This window comes from Salmo salar, chromosome 12 (assembly GCF_965601325.2).
Source record: "Salmo salar chromosome 12, fSalSal1, whole genome shotgun sequence".
Lineage (NCBI taxonomy): Eukaryota > Metazoa > Chordata > Actinopteri > Salmoniformes > Salmonidae > Salmo > Salmo salar.
Genome location: NC_138302.1, coordinates 40,611,588 through 40,633,315, shown reverse-complemented (window position 1 = coordinate 40,633,315; position 21,728 = coordinate 40,611,588). Strand labels below are relative to the sequence as shown.

The window sequence follows — 21,728 nt, the reverse complement described above, 5'->3', positions numbered from 1 at the left end:
TGTAGTCAGTTGAACCTAGTTTGGGAAACGCTGCATTAACAAGCATTTCTCTCCTGTTCTGTTGGTTTTTATCAATTTTCTTTCATTCTCCAGAAGCGAAAGGCACAATCCAACTCATTTTAGAAACCCATCCTAGTTTTTGTGTATTGGATAGTTGATTGTTAAGATCATTGTCTCTCCGCTGACCCAGTCAATCAGTAAATGAAACAAAGCCATTCTAAGTTCCAATAAACCACCTTGTTTTTTATAAGAGGCAGGACTAACAATCACGTTAACAGATGTAAATCACGTTTGAATAGAGTGCCATGATAAAAAAGACTACAGAACAAAGACACAACAAAAATCACATAAAACAATTAGAAATAATGTGACTTACCTGAAATCAGTGGAGTATACTGGAGAACGGAAGAGAGAGAGTTCTATGTAATGCTATTCTCATTCTTCGGCGCTAGTGGAGAAAGACCACCAACATTTTGCTGGGGAACGGAAGATTGACTAGCTTGCTAATAATGGCGCTGGGAGCGGAGAGCCTTCGGCTATGGAGAGACCAGTTAGCAGCAGCGCGGGATCGCGACCAGAAAAGTCAGGGATCAGGACATTGAGTAGCGCGGGAAGTTGCAGCTCGAGGAGAGCGGACATTGAACTACAGCAAAGGGAAGTAAAACGGTCACTACTGGACTTGGGATTTAACATCATTCATAGAACGGGATAGCAGTGTGAACGGACAGTGTGAAGTTGGCAACAATAACAATTAGCCACAGTAGCATACAGTGCAGTTTACGCAAATACGGCTATTCTGGAAACTCATGAACTGGAGCATATTTTTTATAACTAAACCAAGATAGAACATAGCCTGTCGCTTCCAATGGGAACAACTGATCCATAGTGGGCAGAGGAAGCACGGAGGAGGCAGAGCCAAGCACAAGCTAGCGAGATCCTATTTGTGCTTTCTAGCATAATCTGCATATTTCCGTTAAGGAACGTCTACTGTGAATTGCGCATGTGCAATAACTGAATTTGCCTTTGCACTCCTAAACAATGCAACTTTTGCAAAGGATAAAGTTTACAAACCTTAGTCCACTCTGTTTATAGCATATTATAGTTTTGGGAACAGAAAACTGTATTGAGATCAAATGTTTCACGATGAGAATATTTGCAGAATGTTGGCCAAAATCCATCCTGTTCCGTCTTTTCCCACTGGGCTTCCTCTTCACTACCATATTTGGGAGTGATTGGAAACGCCAAGCAGATGCTTCACATTTAAACATCCAGTGAAGTATCTGTCTCATTGTTCTTTCTGTGATATCACTAGCTCTGACTATAGAAGCAGATTACAAACTCATTCCAGCTGAAGACAACTAATATGGTAACTAATATGAGAAGCGAATTGGTGTTTGTTTGACACTAAAAGAAAGAACATTAGTCAGCCATAGATTGTGTAGACATCGAAACTGGGACGAGTGTGTCACTATGCTTCTCTCAATGCATAATCATTCCTCGCTGGGGGTACTTTTCACATCTTTTAGGCATACTTACCAATGGACAGTCAAACATTTTCAGGTCATGGTTGGCAATAATTTTATTAGAAAATATGTATAAAGCCTATAGGCTTAAATAAATGAATACAAACACATTTTCTGATTACAGTACTTGTCCGATACATTCTTTTCACCACATGTGGCCAAGGTGAGAGTTTGTAAAATACAGACAGTAGTAGACATACATCTAATTACAAGTACAACTTTTCTTTTTAAGCATACTAAAATAAGCAAAATACCCTCATGGACCTATTCCTGTTCTATTGTGAATAGCAGTGGTCCACTACAATAATAGCTGAGCCCCTTAAGTAGCCTAATAGTAACAAAATAGAGCAAAAACAACAAATGTCATTATATATAATAATTATTACATTTCTGTATTAGATATGTAGGCTTATGTTTTATATATAACAAATATTATTTTATATTAGCCCTATATCTACTATTCTTATTGTTTTCGCTGTTCATAATTGATCACTTGGCTACATTGACCTTGTCATTCATGCCATTAAAGCATATAAAGTGAGAGGGAGAGACAGGATTAGTGGTAGCATATTCATAAGATTTAGAATTTTCTGGGGAGAGATTTAAAAGAGCACACAGCAGGAAAAAAGGAGAGGTTAATGAGACGCAGAGCAGGGCGATACTCACCACTACGCAGGTGCCTTACCAGAGAAGGAATCCTTAATGGAACCATGGAAAACCACAGGTGTGGCAAATCATAAATCAAGTGGCCACCTCTACTGCGCTGTGTAGATGATAAATCCGAAGAGATGAGTTGGCAATGTAAGTAAAAGTCATGTGAAATTAAATCACTGAATGATCCATCCACATTGCGTCTCATAACAAAGCTTAACACTTTGGAGAAGTCAATGGGTTATCAAACGGGATTCTCAAACGAGAGACCACAGTTGACATCCACTAGTTGCACATTTCACTCATCTACATGTTTTTAAATAATCATGCAAAAATCATGCAAATACTAAAAGATGCTGTGACGCCAAATTTCTTTAAATAAATCTAACTAATCAATAAACAAGTAGGCTACTTTCAGACATCAAAGATTGTTGTTGTCTATAATATACAAGGGGGTTAGGGTATAGGCCTGCATGAGGGGATTTGATGGAGGAAGACATTTCATCAATAATGGGGCGATCTGGACTAGGATTAATATGCTGTAGCAATTTTACGAAATAGGCTTGAATTACAAACTGACCCATCATAGCATGCATGCAGCCACCACTTCAAATGAATTAATGAAGTAATACAAATAATTGAGGGTTGTTAGCTACAAGTAAATAGAAGACTATCAGAAAAAAGAGCAGTACGGCAATGATCAAACATTAATGCATGAGACTAGTGTTATATGGATCATAGAAAGCAAGCGAAACCTTAATGGAACCTAGCACGGGCTCACTGTCAAGGCTCAGAACTATTTGAATGTTAAGCATTGTTAAATATCCAAGCTGTGTCCCAAAACTATCATTACTGAAGTTGCACTTGAAAACTCTCGTTATTTACCGACTGCCTCAGACCACTCGTAGAACATCTTAAGTGCGTTGTTAGATGCGTTTTTTTCTGACTGCATCTCTTTATACCCAAAAGACATCCACTAAACATAGAAACATATTTATCAGTCTCTCTGTGACCGCCGCTGACAACTTCACAACCGTTAAACTATGTAACTGTTTTAAAGTCACTATTGGCCTCATGGTGAAATCCCTGAGTGGTTTCCTTCCTTTCCGGCAACTGAGTTAGGAAGAACGCCTGTATCTTTGTAGTGACTGGATTTATTGATACACCATCCAAAGTGTAATTAATGACTTCACTATGCTGAAAGGGATATTCAATGCCTGCTTTTTTTTTACCCGTCTACCAATAGGTGCCCTTCTTTGCGAGGCATTGGAAAACCTCCCAGATCTTTGTGGTTGAATCTGTTTGAAATTCACTGCTCGACTGAGGGACCTTACAGATCATTCATTGTCTGTGTGGGGTACAGAGATGAGGTAGTCATTCAAAAATCATGTTAAACACTATTATTCCACACAGAGTGAGTCCATGCAATTTATTATGTGACTTCCTAAGCACAGATTGTTAAAAAAAAAAGCCTATTAAATGGTATGCATTCACTCGCTAATGTTAAACAAGCATATGCAGTACGAACAAAAGCAGGACAACTGAAAATAAAGTGTGCACTAGCGACACCACTTCCTCATACTTACAAAATAAAGAAGAGGTAAGTCACATTGTAAATGGCATCCATAAGTCTCAAAAATTAATCAGCAATGAGAAACCAAGTCGGTAATGTCAACGGTTAAACCATTAAAGATGTATCGCATGCCAAAACATTGTGTTTCTTAACACTGTTTTGTTTATTTACCACTGGTATTGTTTTAAAGTTGTTTTAACCGTTGACATCTGCAAAGACATGGCCACAATTTACACGGTCGAGAAACGGGGGTTTTGTGACTTCGTCCTAACACCCGACCCAAGAGCATGTCATGCCTAGATCAATTCCCCTCATAAAAATTAAATGGGCAAACTTGCAGAAGGGCTAACTTGCAGCATGCCATAGGGGGAAACAATTGCATTTGAAAATATGGATAGCAGCATGCTATGTTTTGGTTGCATAGTGAAAATTGTTACCAAACTTGCCTACTGTTGGGTGAAGAGAATCTGAAAACATACTTACTCATGTCACTGATGGAGTGCTAAGGTTTAGATGGTCTACACCAAAAGTGAAGGGTTATAGGAGGAAGGTACAGTTGAAGTCAGAAGTTTACATACATCACAATTCCTGACATTTAATCCTAGCAAAAATTCCCTGTCTTATGTCAGTTAGGATCACCACTTTATTTTAAGAATGTGAAATGTCGGAATAGTAGAGAAAATTATTTCTTTCAGCTTGTATTTCTTTCATCACATTCCCAGTGGGTCAGAAGTTTACATACACTCAATTAGTATTTGGTAGCATTGCCTTTAAATTGTTTAACTTGGGTCACACGTTTCAGGTAGCCTTCCACAAGCTTCCCACAATAAGTTGGGTGAATTTTGGCCCATTCCTCCTGACAGAGCTGGTGTAACTGAATCAGGTTTCTTAGGCCTATTTTCTATAGAATTGAGGTCAGGGCTTTGTGATGGCCACTCCAATACCTTTATTTGTTGTCCTTAAGCCATTTTGCCACAACTTTGGAAGTATGCTTGGGGTCATTGTCCATTTGGAAGACCCATTTGCGACTGACTGATGTCTTGAGATGTTGCTTCAATATATCCACATAATTTTACTCCCTCATGATGCCATCTATCTTGTGAAGTGCACCAGTCCCTCCTGCAGCAAAGCACCCCCACAACATGATGCTGCCACCCCCGTGCTTCACGGTCACCCCCTTTTTCCTCCAAACATAACGATGGTCATTATGGCCAAACAGTTCTATTTTTGTTTCATCAGACCAGAGGACATTTCTCCAAAAAGTATGATCTTTGTCCCCATGTGCAGTTGCAAACCGTAGTCTGGCTTTTGTATGGCGATTTTGGAGCAGTGGCTTCTTCCTTGCTGAGCGGCCTTTCAGGTTATGTCGATATAGAACTCGTTTTACTGTGGATATAGATACTTTTGTACCGGTTTCCTCCAGCATCTTCACAAGGTCCTTTGCTGCTGTTCTGGGATTGATTTGCACTTTTCTCACCAAAGTACGTTTATCTCTAGGAGACCGAACGTGTCTCCTTCCTGAGCTGTATGACGGCTGTGTGGTCCCATGGTGTTTATATTTGCGTACTATTGTTTGTACAGATGAACGTGGTACCTTCAGGCGTTTGGAAATTGCTCTCAAGGATGAACCAGACTTGTGGAGGTCTACAATTTTTTTTCTGAGGTCTTGGCTGATTTCTTTAGATTTTCCCATGATGTCAAGCAAAGATGCACTGAGTTTGAAGGTAGGCTTTGAAATACATCCACAGGTACACCGCCAATTGACTCAAATGATGTCAATTAGCCTATCAGAAGCTTCTAAAGCCATGACATCATTTTCTGGAATTTTCCAAGCTGTTTAAAGGCACAGTCAACTTAGTGTATGTAAACGTCTGACCCACTGGAATTGTGATACATTGAATTATAAGTGAAATAATCTGTCTGTAAACAATTGTTTAAAATACGTATTTTCAACTTTCACTAAGAACCAAAAAGAAACTTTATTTCATACTCCATCATTTGGCTAACTGGGTGGGTACATGACCATTGTTTCGAAAACTTCCACCTAATCACTTTCAATAGCTGATTATCATGAGATCTTAGGAATTGTCTAATGAACTTTGATTATTAACTTATTAGTAATCAGTCAATAGTCTGCTATTTTAATTTAAACAAGGCTTAAAGTAGGTTAGGGTTAGCATATTTTGGACTTATCTAGGATGTTTTTTAGCATTTTATTAGGATCCCCATTAGCTTTTGCTGAAGCAGCAGCTACTCTTCCTGGGGTCCACAGACTGTTTCATCCAAATAGTTTGTTATTGTAAGTTGGTTAGCTGGTTCTTTAGCATCCAGCATCTATTCAAAAGCATTTTAACTGCCATGAATCGGCACAATAGTGCCACCGACGAAGAAGAACAGCCTTAGCGTAAGATTATTTTCCTCACAATGTCGGGCTCCATGAACTTGCGAGTTCTTGGGTAAAACAGATGCCTGTCATTAAGAAGTTAGAATTTTTTTTTAATGACAAACCCTATCTACACATTTGGCAATGGGCTCGTCCACCAGCTGATTTCCTAGTGTACCACAATGCAACAGTTTTTCCTGTTACGACTAATCTAACGAGCTAACTCTCTTGGTTTCTTGCGCTCGTGGGACATAAATGAATGGCAGGAAAGTGGCCATGTGATTCATTTTCCCAGCATATTGGGCTGAAACAAAAATTCCAGATTGTGACTTTAAATGAGAGCCTAAAACCTAACTTGATATATGGACGCACAACTTTGACTTAATTTAAATCATGTACTGTTGACATCAATAAGGATTTGGCAAAACAAAGTGAGAAAGAGTGACAGTTGTTGAATGGAATGTTTTAGTGATTGCATGACATGCAGTAGAAGAGTCCCTAGCCGACCTGGTTAAATATTTAAAACAACTTCCAATATTTGTGTTCAAGGTGCATTTGATTTAACTTGATGCTTGCAATTTTGGGGCTATTCTATTTATTCCATACTAGGTAGATTAAATATATTGTATTGCAAATATTTCAGTCATTAGTCATTTATTGAGGTTGCTGTCTTTTTTTACCACTCCCATTGAACACAGATCACTTCAGATAAGGCCCTATTGGTCTTTGAACTTCAGCTGTTGAGACATCGCTCGCCGGTGAACATAGTTCTGACAGACAATTGCAAGTAAGTGTTTACACCTTTCCTTTAGTTTATTTACTTTTAGTCAAAGGATTTTTCTCACTTAGAGACATAATCTTTCCTCATTTTGTCATATTTAGAAAGACCACACACTCACCAAAACCTATCTTAAAATAACAGTACAAAGTAAAGCACAACTAGACCGTTTAGCCTTTCTCACACCATGTGAACACATTTGTCAGACCAGCAATGATCAATAATATGGACAATTGTTCCATTCTGCATGTTTCAGTAACTTTTCCTCTACTGCCATTGTAGTGTCTTATTGTTTGGTTATGTGTAATTATTGTCGCCTGTTATTGTGAGTGACAGTAGACAAGTAAATATACACAGCATACATTGTTGAATATCGTTTAACTGCAGCTGACATCTACATGGATTTTTTAAAATAATGATTGCACATTAGTAGACTGTGACAGGGAGCTAAAGCAAGTATCAAAAATCTGGCAACATGTTGTATACAACGAGATAAAGCTTTATCCTTCCTCCATGAATTACATTTTTGACAACAATACTTTATTTTTTTTATTTCACCTTTATTTATTAACGGGTAGGCCAGTTTAGAACAAGTTCTCATTTACAACTGCGACCTGGCCAAGATTAAGCAAAGCAGTGTGACAAAAACAACACAGAGTTACACATGGGATAAACAATCGTACAGTCAATAACACTTAAGACTTGTCTGATCACTCTATAATGACACATATTGTTATGTGACACAATATTGATATAGCTGATGTTTGGGAAGTAAGAGCTTTTAATTAGCTTTTTTAAATTTCATTCAAGGGAAGTACAATAAAGGTTTTCCTGTTTGCACGTTGAAGTCAATCAGCTATTTCATCCAGGGCAAAAACTCATGGTCAATATCTTTATCAATCCAGTTAATGATTTCCACTCGGAATGCTCATGTGTACTAGCATGGATAGAGCCTTACATAATATTTTGTTACATGTTGAAATCCCATAAAATATTCCTTAAATCAAGTCACACATTTAATTTTAACAGTGATTTAAAAAAAAAAAATCTGACTCTCGCTTCTTGTGCACTTCAAGAGCAAGAGTATCAGAAAATATTTCACAGCCTGACTATGTAAAAGAAAACTCATAGTCGTCGTAAACTAGGCATGCTAAAGGAAAGTTTCTACGGTATGCAAACAACACCTTTTTAGCCAGCAATAATATGCATTACATTCTCTCCTTTAACTAGTCGTTGAAAAACACATTTGTCTCTTTAAGGGGGAAGAAGAAATGTGACATGAGCATGTAAAAACCAACTAGCAAAGGAAAAATCAATTGCGTAATAGAGAAACTGCAGCACAAGCAACAAGGACTTCTCCAAGAGCTGAAGGCAGTGTATTATTGGTTCGACTAAGGTTGTTAAATGAGGTATTTCAGAGAAGGGGATAAGACTACGTGTAGTGGTTGAATTGAAAGAGAGAAACAGTACAATAACTCCATGACGTCAGTGTATGACCAACAACAGGTGAGATGAGGACAGTACAACTACGGAGTAGCTAAGCTTTGTAAGTAGATACAATCTATGTTTAACAACCCTGCTCATGGATGCAAGAAATAATCAGTCTTAATAAAACATCATGTCACGTCAGCTCATGTCACATACAGTAAGTCATATTGATTCTGCATCTGAAGATGGCTATGTGCTGTATTTACCACAGTATGGGACTATTATCTTAAACCAGGGCTGTTCTTCCATTATGGAGGGAAAATTTAACAATTGCACACTCCCTCAAAACAAGACATCTGTGGCATTGTGTTGTGTGACAAAACTGCACATTTTAGAGTGGCCTGTTATTGTCCCCGGCACAAGTGCCCAAAATTTTTGAGAAATAAGCCTTTCTGGGATATTTTACTTTAGCTCATGAAACATGGGACCAACAACACTTTGCATGTTACGTTTATATTTTTGTTCAGTATAGATTACATTGTAGTGTGATATATTTACAAGGAACTTGGAAACAGTGCAAGCCCTCCACACATTACATAGGACACATACAGGACAAATGTGCAGGTGCTACCCGGCCTTACTGTTTGTTGTTCCTTATCCACTATCCAGGCCTATTTTTATCATCCTTGTTTTAGCAGTTAAAACATGACTGCCACATTATTATTATTATTATTATTATTATTGTTCTGGAAGGCGGTATGAGTGGTTTTAATTAATAATTGATTTAAAGGGAAAGGGCTCTTAAGAAAAAAGTGTTTCTGCCAGTGATAAAACGTGATACAGCATATTGTAGAATACTTCCCATAAATGTCATGTAGAGAGAGAGAGAGAGAGAGAGAGAGAGAATGTGTACATACACCAGTTTGATTTGACCGTTTACTATGATATATTACATTCGACTGCTTTAGTATGATGTATTACGTTTGACTTCTTTAATTTGATATTGTCACAACGTCCACAGAAGGTGGCGCCTCTCCCGGGTCGGGCGGGGCTCGGCGGTCATCGTCGCCGGCCTACTAGCTGCCACCGATCTATGTTTCTGTGTCTTTTGGTTATGTCTGTTTAGTCTGCACCTGTTTTGTGTTAGTCATTAGTGGGGTATTTAGTTTGTCTGTTTCGTTTGGGGATTTCTGCAGGCTTGTTTTTGTGTCATGCCTTTTAGGCACGTAGGGGTTCATTTGTATTTTCCATTTAGACGCTGCGCGTTTTAGGCATTAGGGTTGCCGGGCTGCATCCCGTCCTTGGGTATTTTTGGGAGCTGTTTTCCTGCCTTGTTTTGTGCACCCTGACTTGTTGCAGCATTTTCTCAAATTACTATTAAATGTGTTTTTCACGGACCTAAGTCTCCTGCGCAAGACTTCACCCCTCCTGTTATCAAAGTGTTCCGTGACAGATATATTACATTTGACCACTTTAGTATGATATATTACGTTTGACTGCTTTAGTATGATATATTACTTTTGACTTCTTTAGTATGATATATTACGTTCAACTGTTTTAGTATCATGTGCCATGTTAGATTAGGGGTTAAGGTTAGGAGATAGGTTAAAGTGTTAAGGTTATAGGGAAGGGTTAGCTAACATTCTAAGTGGTTGCAAGGTAGCTAAAAAGTAGTAAGTAGTCCAAAGTTTCTAATTAGCCAAAATGCCAAAATGAGATTCAAACACGCAACTTTTGGGCTGCTAGGCATTTGTGTATGTTTGGTATGACCTACTGTCATACCAAACGTAACATATCATACTAACTTGAGTGTTCCGGAGTGTTCCGGACTCTGCAATGCAGGTGAAGGGAAAAGCATTACCAATTTTACTTTGGCTGAACATGACTAATTCCCTCTAACATTAGAGAATTCAAAAGCTCACAGTTGGAATTGTCTGTTACTCACACAAATTATATTATGTTTGAAACAACTTTTGTTTCTTGTCAATTTGCCACATTTCATTTCCCCTTTTTGGTGAACTCTCAGCATGTGATTAAAAGCTCAGCATTTAAATATATGACAGTGGTTGTGTCTGGTCTGCTTTCATGCTGGCCAACTAGCCACTGAAGTTAAAAAAGAGTAGGATGGATATTGTCTGATATGAGTACTTTAGTACCTTTTTAACTCTGTTTCCTACTTATCTCCTCAATGATAAAATCCAGCTTGACAAAAGAAATGTGACCAGATATACAGAAGTCAGTGACACATTTCTACAAAAAGGAAAGTGCCTGTTCAGTGAGGAGAAATCAAACCAAATGTATTTATAAAGCCCTTCTTACATCAGCTGATATCTCAAAGTACTGTACAGAAATCCAGCCTAAAACCCCAAACAGCAAGCAATGCAGGTGTAGAAGCATGGTGGCTGGGAAAAACTCCCTAGAAAGGCCAGAACCTAGGAAGAAACCTAGAGAGGAACCAGGCTATGAGGGGTGGCCAGTCCTCTTCTGGCTTTTCCAGGTGGAGATTATAGCAGAACATGGCCAAGATGTTCAAATGTTCATAGATGACCAGCATGGTCAAATAACAATAATCACAGTGGTTGTCGAGGGTGCAACAGGTCAGCACCTCAGGAGTAAATGTCAGATGGCTTTTCATAGCCAATCATTCAGAGTATCTCTACCGCTCCTGCTGTCTCTAGAGAGTTGAAAACAGCAGGTCTGGGACAGGTAGCATGTCCGGTGAATGGGTCAGGGTTCCATAGCCGCAGGCAGAACAGTTATAACTGGAGCAGCAGCACGGCCAGATGGACTGGGGACAGCAAGGAATCATCAGGCCAGGTAGTCCTGAGGCATGGTGCTAGGGCTCAGGTCCTCCAAGAGAGAGAGAGAAAGAGAGAGAGAGAATTAGAGAGAGCATTCTTAAACTCACACAGGACACCGGATAAGACAGGAGAAATACTCCAGATATAACAGACTGACCCTAGCCCCCCGACACAAACTACTGCAGCATAAATACTGGAGGCTGAGACAGGAGGGGTCGGGAGACACTGTGGCCCCATCCGACGATGGCCCCATCCAACGATACCCCCAGACAGGGCCAAACAGGCAGGATATAACCCCACCCACTTTGCCAAAGCACAGCCCCCACACCACTAGAGGCATATCTTTAACCACCAACTTACCGTCCTGAGACAAGGCCGAGTATAGCCCACAAAGATCTCCGCCACGGCACAATCCAAGGGGGGGCGCCAACCCAGACAGGAAGATCATGTCAGTGACTCAACCCACTCAAGTGACGCACCCCTCCTAGAGACGGCATGGAAGAGCACCAGTAAGCCAGTGACTCAGCCCCTGTAATAGGGTTAGAGGCAGAGAATCCCAGTGGAAAGAGGGGAAACGGCCAGGCAGAGACAGCAAGGGCAGTTCGTTGCTCCAGTGCCTTTCCGTTCACCTTCACACTCCTGGGCCAGACTACACTCAATCGTAGGCCCTACTGAAGAGATGAGTCTTCAATAAAGACTTAAAGGTTGAGACCGAGTCTGCGTCTCTCACATGGGTAGGCAGACCATTCCATAAAAATGGAGCTCTATAGGAGAAAGCCCTGCCTCCAGCTGTTTGCTTCAAAATTCTAGGGAAAGTTAGGAGGCCTGCGTCTTGTGACCGTAGCGTACGTGTAGGTATGTACAGCAGGACCAAATCGGAAAGATAGGTAGGAGCAAGCCCATGTAATGCTTTGTAGGTTAGCAGTAAAATCTTGAAATCAGCCCTTCCTTGCCTTAACAGGAGGCCAGTGTAGAGAGGCTAGCACTGGAGTAATATGACCAAATGTTTTGGTTCTAGTCAAGATTCTAGCAGCCGTGTTTAGCACTAACTGAAGTTTTAGTGCTTTATCCGGGTAGCCGGACAGTAGAGCATTGCAGTAGTCTAACCTAGAAGTGACAAAAGCATCGATATACATTTTTCTGCATCATTTTTGGACAGAAGGTTTCTGATTTTTGCAATGTTACGTAGATGGAAAAAAGCTGTCCTTGAAACAGTCTTGATATGTTCGTCAAAAGAGAGATCAGGGTCCAGAGTAACGCCAAAACAACTATAGTAGAGGAACTGGAGGAACCCTGGACTGGAGGCATGGCTTAGTAGGACCTTGGCTTTCAGATAGATCTTTTTAGGTCACCCATGGGAGTAAATGTCATTCCTGTTCATCTTTTCTGTTGTATTGTCATCACATGTTAAGGTTGAAAACTGACAATTTTGTAGATTCAATGAGACTTACTGAGGTGTATGAGTTCCTCAAGGTCCTATGCAAAATTGGAATAGTACCACTTTATTACTCTATGTAATCAGCAATGTTAATTATTACTACAATATTAGAATGTGTAATATGCAATAATATTCAAGGAAAATGTACATTTGCAGTGTACAAACTTAACAATTATATTTACTCTAACAGGTGGCCAAAAAGAATTGTGTGAAAGCGATGCCTCCAATCTTCTGATAGGCTGCCACCTCTACAATATATTATTTTAAAAGTGCCAAATTAAACACCTCCCATCACAAAAAGGGGGGTCCACAAAGACCATTTTTCAGAGGGGTTCCTAAAGGAACCTTTTTGAACTTGAAAGGTTCCCAGTGTGACAATTTTTTGAACTCCAAAACGATCTTCCAGGCTCTTTTACTTCTAAAGGTGTCCGCATGCTTCCTAGCCGAAACAGTTTAGAAGAGTTTGTGTGCCGGTCAAAAGTTTTAGAGCACCTACTCATTCAAGGGTTTTTCTTTATTTTTACTATTTTCTAAATTGTAAAATAATAGTGAAGTCATCAAAACTATGAAATGTAGTAAGCAAAAAAAGTGTTAAACAAATTAAAATATATTTTATATTTGAGATTCTTCAAATGGCCACCCTTTGTGTGATGACAGCTTTGCACACTCTTGGCATTGCAGGCCAAATAAATGCTTCACAGAGTTCAAGTAACAGACACATCTCAACATCAACTGTTCAGAGAAGACTGTGTGAATCAGGCCTTCATGGTCAACTTGTCCTTCTGTGCGAGAAATAAATATTCTAAACATACTCTGGGACAGTTGTGGGATGCGATAGATCCCAAATGAATACAGCCACTTGCATCCAAAAAAAAACATTTTAAAAGCAATGAGGCTGATGCAACAGATCAGAACGTTTAGCTTAAAATGTTGCTAAACTATTACGCTATTTCTTCACATTATGAACGCAGTAATGTGCACATGGCAGTAGGCTATAAGCGTGAATGTTCCAAAATGCAATCAATTAGCGGGAAAACACCATTCTCAAAAGTGACCACAAATGCGATTATGCATGTAATGCTTTATTATAAAAGTCCCTTTTCATGGTGAAAATGATCTTCCCGAAACTCACGCGCCGCCTATGTACAGTAAGCCAGTTAGGCTCTACACTGGTTGTAAAGGGGATTAGTGTGCTTAATTTTAAGAAGTATTTATGCCACTTTATGTAACGGTTGTTGCAAGGAGAGGACCAAAGTGCAGCGTGGTACGTGTTCATCGTGTTTATTAGTACTGAACACTGAATCAAAAACAAAGTGGAACAAAGCGCAACAGCTCTGTCAGGTGAAAAACACAAGACAGAAAACAACTACCCACAAAAGGCTACCTAAGTATGGCTCCCAATCAGAGACACCGATAGACAGCTGTCCCTGATTGAGAGCCATACCGGCCAAAACAAAACAAAGAAATACACAAAACATAGAAAACGGAACATAGAATGCCCACCCTAGTCACACCCTGGCCTAACCAAAATGGAGAACAAAAATCTCTCTGGCCAGGGCGTGACACTTTAGTTGTGATACAAACCTAATCATGGGCTAGGCTACATGAGGTGCGTGACTATGATTAGAAAAAGTCAAAAAAAAAGGTATGTGCTGTTTCTTGCCTTACTACACATGCTGGGCATCATTCACATGTGATAATATTGTCAATTATTAGTCTATTCTTCATTTAGTCTTGTCTTTACATATGCTAAATAATATATGTGTGAAATTGGTTTCACGATTGTCGTTCAAGGAAGACGAAGGCGCAGCGCATGTATCGTTCCACATTTTATTTAAACTATGAAACTATGCAAGACATACAAATAAACTACTAAACAATATAACAAACCGTGAAGAAGACATCCAGCGAAAAATCCTATCGACATTAGCATAACAACATTTTATATAGATTTTTACACTACCTCAAAATAATCTCCCACAAACCCAGGTGGAAAAAACAACTACTAAATATGATCCCCAATTAGAGACAACGATGACCTGGCTAACTAACAATGATGACCAACGATGACCTGAAGAATTTTGATGACAGATTCAGACACCGATGAAAAAAGTTCAATACAGAGAAAAAAACAGAATCACTCAAAATGTATTTTTTAGAGACAACGATGGCCTCTAATTAGAGATCATCCCCAAAAAAACAACATAGAAAAACAGAAACTAGAACCACACAACATAGAAAATATAAACTAGGCAAAACCCCCTGTCACTCCCTGACCTACTCTACCATAGAAAATAAAAGCTTTCTATGGTCAGGACGTGACAGTAACACCCCCCCCCCCCCCAAAGGTGTGGACTCCGGATGCAAAATCTGAAAAAAGGGAGGGTTAGGGTGGGTGTCTAATGTCGGTGGCGGTTCTGGTGCGGGACGAAGAACCCTCTCATCCTGCTTATCCGCCAGCATAGGAGGCAGCTCCGGTTCTGGGCATAGCCCCCGCTCCGCCAGCTGATCCCTCCGCTTTTGTGTCACCGGACCGTGGATCATCGCCAGAGGCTCTGAACTGGTAACCCCCGCTGGAGACTCTAGACTGCAGACCGCCGCTGGAGACTCTGGACTGCAGACCGCCGCTGGAGACTCTGGACTGCAGACCGCCGCTGGAGACTCCGGACTGCAGACCGCCGCTGGAGACTCCGGACTGCAGACCGCCGCTGGAGACTCCGGACTGCAGACCGCCGCTGGAGACTCCGGACTGCAGATCGCCGCTGGAGACTCCGGACTGCAGATCGCCGCTGGAGACTCCGGACTGCAGACCGCCGCTGGAGACTCCGGACTGCCGATCATCTCAGGAGGCTCCAGACTGGGGGACGTCTCAGAAGGCTCCGGACTGGGGGCCATCGCTGGAGGCTCTGGACTGGGGGCCGTCTCAGGAGGTTCCGGACTGTGGGCCGTCTCAGGAGGTTCCGGACTGTGGGCCGTCTCAGGAGGTTCCGGACTGTGGGCCGTCTCAGGAGGTTCCGGACTGTGGGCCGTCTCAGGAGGTTCCGGACTGTGGGCCGTCTCAGGAGGTTCCGGACTGTGGGCCGTCTCAGGAGGTTCCGGACTGTGGGCCATCTCAGGAGGTTCCGGACTGTGGGCCGTCTCAGGAGGTTCCGGACTGTGGGCCGTCTCAGGAGGTTCCGGACTGGGAACTGTCGCCGGAAGCTCTGGACTGGGAACTGTCGCCGGAAGCTCTGGACTGGGAACTGTCGCCGGAAGCTCTGGACTGGGAACAGTCGCCGGAAGCTCTGGACTGGGAAGGCGCACTGGAGGCCTGATGCGTGGGGCTGGCACAGGTGGCACCAGACTGGTAACACGCACCTCACGGCGAGTGCGGAGAGCAGGAACAGGACTGGACAGGCGCACTGGAGGCCTGATGTGTGGGGCTGGCACAGGTGGCGCCAGACTGATAACACGCACCTCAGGGCAAGTGTGAGGAGTAGGCACAGGGCGTTCCAGGCTGGATAGACTCACTGGAGGCCGGGTGCGTGGGGCAGGTACAGGATATACTGGGCCATGGAGGCGCACCGGAGGTCTCGAGCGTAGAGCTGTCACAACCCGTCCTGGCTGGATGCTTACTTTCGCCCAGAAAATGCGGGGCGCTAGCACAGGACGCACTGGGCTGTGAATGCGCACTGGCGACAGAGTGCGTGGAGCCGGTGCAGGATATCCTGGACCGAGGAGGCGTACTGGAGACCAGGAGCACTGAGCTGGCACCACCCTTCCTGGCTGAATGCTCACTCTAGCCTGGCAAATGCGGGGCGCTGGCAACGAGCGCACCGGGCTGTGAATGCGCACTGAAGATACAGTGCGCTTCACCGCATAACACGATGCCCGACTGGTCACATGCTCCCCACGGTAAGCACGGGGAGTTGGCTCAGGTCTGAACCCTGACTCTGCCAATCTCCCCGTGTGCCCCCCCCCCCCCCCCCCCCCCCCTAGAAGGCCAGCATCCCTGAGTCGCCTCTTCACTGTTGACATTGAGACTGGTGTTTTGTGGGTACTATTTCATGAAGCTGTCAGTTGAGGACTTGCAAGGCATCTGTTTCTCAAACTCGACACTCTAATGTACTTGTCAGTTGTGCACCGGGCCTCCCACTCCTCTTTCTATTCTGGTTAGAGCCAGTTTGCTCTGTTCTGTGAAGGGAGTAGTACACAGCGTTGTACGAGTTCTTCATTTTCTTGGCAATTTCTCGCATGGAATAGCCTAAATTTCGCAGAACAAGAATAAACTGATGAGTTTCAGAAGAAAGTTATTTGTTTCTGGCCATTTGGAGCCTGTAATCGAACCCACAAATGTTGATGCTGCAGATACTGAACTAGTCTAAAGAAGGCCAGTTTTATTTCTTCTTTAATCAGAACAACAGTTTTCAGCTGTGCTAACATAATTGCAAAGGGTTTTCTAATGATCAGTTAGCCTTTTAACATGATAAACTTGGATTAGCTAACACAACGTGTCATCAAAAAAATGACATTTCTAACCTGTTAGGGCTAGGGGGCAGTATTGACACGGCTGGATAAAAAACATACCCGATTTAATCTGGTTACCACTCCTACCCAGTAACTAGAATATGCATATACTTATTACATATGGATAGAAAACACCCTACATTTTCTAAAACTGTTTGAATGGTGTCTGTGAGTATAACAGAACTCAAATGGCAGGTCAAAACCTGAGAGATTCCTTTACAGGAAGTGGCCTGTCTGACCATTTCTTGAACTTCTTTTCCATCTCTATCATTTACTAAGGATCTCTGCTCTAACGTGACACTTCCCACGTCGTCCATAGGCGCTCAGAGCCCGGGAAAAAACAGAATGTCGTCATTCCAGCCCCAGGCTGAAACACATTATCGCCTTTCTCAAGTGGCCGATCAAGGGACACTGGGCTTATGCGCGTGACCTGACCGCCCCCGCCTTTGGGATTTTTTCCTCTGTTTGCCGAAAAGGAGATTCCCTGTCGGAATATTATCGCTTTTCTACGAGAAAAATGGCGTAAAAATTGATTTTAAACAGCGGTTGACATGCTTCGAAGTACGGTAATGGAATATTTAGAATTTTATTGTCACGAATTGCGCCATGCGCGCGACACTTCTTTACTATTTCGGATAGTGTCTGGAACGCACGAACAAAACGCCGCTATTCGGATATAACGATGGATTATTTTGGACCAAACCAACATTTGTTATTGAAGTAGAAGTCCTGGGAGTGCATTCTGACGAAGAACACCAAAGGTAATAACATTTTTCTTATAGTAAATCTGATTTTGGTGAGTGCTAAACTTGCCGGGTGTCTAAATAGCGAGCCCGTGATGCCTGGGCTATGTACTTAGAATAATGCAAAATGTGCTTTCACCAAAAAGCTATTTTAAAATCGGACATATCGAGTGCATAGAGGAGGTCTGTATCTATAATTCTTAAAATAATTGTTATGCTTTTTGTGAACGTTTATCGTGAGTAATTTAGTAAAATGTTAGCGAATTCCCCGGAAGTTTGCGGGGGGTATGCTAGTTCTGAACGTCACATGCTAATGTAAAAAGCTGGTTTTTGATATAAATATGAACTTGATTGAACAAAACATGCATGTATTGTATAACATAATGTCCTAGGGTTGTCATCTGATGAAGATCATCAAAGGTGAGTGCTGCATTTAGCTGTCTTCTGGGTTTTGGTGACATTATATGCTGGCTTGAAAAATGGGTGTCTGATTATTTCTGGCTTGGTACTCTGCTGACATAATCTAATGTTTTGCTTTCGTTGTAAAGGCTTTTTGAAATCGGACAGTGTGGATAGATTAACGAGAGTCTTGTCTTTAAATAGCTGTAAAATAGTCATATGTTTGAGAAATTGAAGTAATAGGATTTTTAAGGTTTTGAAAATCGCGCCACAGGCTGCCAGTGGCTGTTACGTAGGTGGGACGCAAGCGTCCCACCTAGCCCATAGAGGCTAAGTGACCCCAAACAAAAAATATATGTGGGATTGGAAATTATTACGTTGATGGAAGCCAAAATCTATATGCAATATTAAAGCTGATCTACCCCTTACATTTCTTTAATAAAGATACATAAAAGAATAATAATAGTAAGAAGCATGGGCATGGACCACAACATAACGACAGACGTCTTCAGCAATAGAATAATAATATGGACAGACAAAGTAGGCCTACTAAATAACATCAAGTAGACAGACAAAAACAACCACATGGCCTCAGCAAAATCTACAGAAAATAAGTAGATTGAACAACAATGACTAGCTACTGATTCTGATTCATACATGATGTTTGGAGAAGGGGAGACTTGTGCTCTGAGACGAGTGAGTGAGTGAGTGAGTGAGTGAGTGAGTGAGTGAGTGAGTGAGTGAGTGAGTGAGTGAGTGAGTGAGTGAGTGAGTGAGTGAGTGAGTGAGTGAGTGAGTGAGTGAGTGAGTGAGTGTGAGTGAGTGATTGAAACAGCTGCAGTGTGTCTATCTGGGGAAATGAGAGCAGACAGAGCAGCTGGTTCTAATCCAATTGTTGCAGCAGGCTCAACAAATACTCTGCAAGTTTCTTTACAGACAGAAGAAGTAGCCAATCGTTTTTTGGAGCACACAGCGCTTCACACCGCTTGAGTGAGAGAGATATGTGCAGGCAGCTGAAAATAACTTTTTCCCGATCACGGATAATTACAAAAAATACTCCTGTCATAAACCTATTTGGAAAATGCTGAATATTATGATATTCGTTTTGTCCGAGTACTCAGAACACCCCTACCTGAAAATACATGATCTAAGTGATTGATAGTTGGTATTCAGCAGTCATAAAAGTCTACCTTATTTACTTTGAAGAACAATGTTTTTTTGATTTTGTCAGGCAGCAGCTCTATAGAGATGAAATGATGACTTGGAATAAAATAATAAAGTCATCCAATAAAACAAATATTTTTGTCCTTATTTAGCATAGCAAAAAGCATATCAAGATCCCGATATGGACCTCAGTCAAGAGCATGTGCATTGTAAATGTGACCTACCAGCTCGATTCGGTCTTATGTAGCAAAATTTGAAATTGGGTTTTTTACATTGGATAAAAGTTGAGACTCGGATCTAGAAAATTGAATATCATATACTATAGTTGAGGAACAATGGGAAATTAATTCTGCTCTGAAAGTTGATAAACTTGTAACCTCACTTTTTTGTTGTTGTACTTGTACCCCTTTTTTCTCCCCAATTTCGTGATATCCAATTGGTAGTTACAGTCTTGTCCCATCGCTGCAACTCCCCTACGGACTCGGGAGAGGCGAAGGTCAAGAGCCATGTTTCCTCCGAAACACGACCCGTCAAGCCGCACTGCTTCTTGACACACTGCTCGCTTAACCCGGAAGCTAGCCGAACCATGGGTCGAAGGAAACACTGTACAGCTGGCGATCTGAAGTCAGCGTGCATGTGCCCCGCCACCACAAGGAGTCGCTAGAGCGTGATGGGACAATGACATCCCAGCCGGCCAAACCCTCCACTAACCTGGACGACGCTGGGCCAATTGTATGCCGTTTCATGGGTCTCCCGGTCGCGGCCGGCTGCGACATAGCCAGGGATCGAACCCGGATCTGTAGTGACGCTCGTAAGGCCCGTAACCTCACTTTTGATAAAATGGCCCTTGAATGTTTTAGTAAACCTACTGGGGACGTCTTCTTTGTCTACACCCATTCAGCATCGTTCACACACTCTTAAGCCTTAGCCCCACCCATCTCTTTAAGGATTCACATGTGAGGCCATGTACCAAACAACCAAAGATTTCATAACTAAAGGCTGGTTTATACTACGGGTGTGTTTGTAAATTCAATCTGGAGTGCCAGAGTGCGCTCTGGGTGTTGGTAAACTCAGAGAGTTGTCAGATTGTCCATTCGGAAATTCAGAACATTTCGCTCTCTGAGCGTTGAGAGCGCACACTGGACGTATGACTGAGGATTCGGGTTGATCCAAGTGTTCAGACCTAACAACAGCAGTCAAGCACCCAAGCTAACTGGCTAACTTGCTAGCCACTTCCAGACACAAATGAGAGAACAGCTCACTCTGACCATTTTACTTGCCCTAGCAGAGCTGGTTAGGCTGTTTCCATGTTATCCAGAGCATTGGTGACTACTGTGCTGCTGGCAACAATTGAATTACTTTTTTTTGCCAACGTTTACTGACACCGGCCATACTCTACAGGTGTTGAGCGTTTGTAAATTGGTCAGTTATTCTGTGAATTTACCAGCTACGTCTATCAACAGCTGTTGCAGTGACATCATGAACATTGTATTGAAATGGTAACTTGCATAGTGGAGTCTTTTGTTTAGACATGTAGCTAGATAGCTAAACAATCGACCATAATCCCAACTCATAAAGTTACTACCCTGCATGAATCTGCATGTAACTAACAAACCAGGTTCAGTGTTTGCTAGCTAACATTAGGCTATAACTAGCAATGCAAATAGCTCTGAAATATGAATAATATTACTACACAGATCATACACGTAATGTTAGCTAGTGAGACAGCCAGCTAAAGTGAGCTAGCTAGCTAAAAGTATGTTTTAAATTGAAATAAAAACGACTTTCTGACATAATTAGAAACATGTAATATCTGAAAATGTAGTTAGCTAGACTATCTTACCTGTATACATGGATGGACACTTCTCCTTCTCTGTCACGGATGCCATGGTTGCCCTTAGTTTGAAGATGTAATCTGGAGACGTGTTTTATTCAACAGCCTTCTGTGTTTTCTCTTTTCGACTCACTCTGCATATTTGCAGTCAAACACCATCATTTTCCCCATCTCCTTCGCTATCATACTCTAATTCCACTGGACATTCCACTGATTTCAAAACTCGGTTCTCCAGAAAGTGGAGAGAAACACTTTTGCAGTTCTACTATGTGATATATAAAAAAATCTGTGTTAGAAAGGATTACCTACACATACTGACCAGCTCATGTTATGGACAGAAGCGTGCTACATGGCAGACCAATCCAAACTCATCTCTGGACATGTCCAGCCCACCCATTATCTCAGTCAATCATGGCTAGCGGAAAGGTTCCTGTCTTTTTCCATGGCTAAACCAACTAGGCTCGTAACTTAACAATTGTATTCGTATTTACAGATGGCATACAAGTT

The 21,728-nt window shown here is 41.8% G+C and overlaps 1 protein-coding gene across 4 annotated transcripts in view; it reads left to right on the top strand.

Moving 5' to 3' along the window:
* The first annotated feature begins 6,762 nt into the window (after window positions 1-6,762).
* slc29a1b (solute carrier family 29 member 1b) overlaps window positions 6,763-21,728 on the top strand; it is a 60,873-nt gene continuing 45,907 nt past the window's right edge. For 2 of the 4 annotated variants that reach the window (XR_006757990.2, XM_014131570.3), the window contains exon 1: window positions 6,763-6,917. The gene's annotated coding sequence lies outside the window, so the exon portion shown is untranslated. Of the gene's footprint in view, window positions 6,918-8,238; window positions 8,415-21,728 lie in introns of those variants that run through there. The other 2 variants (XM_045691332.2, XM_014131572.3) reach the window with 2 other exon arrangements.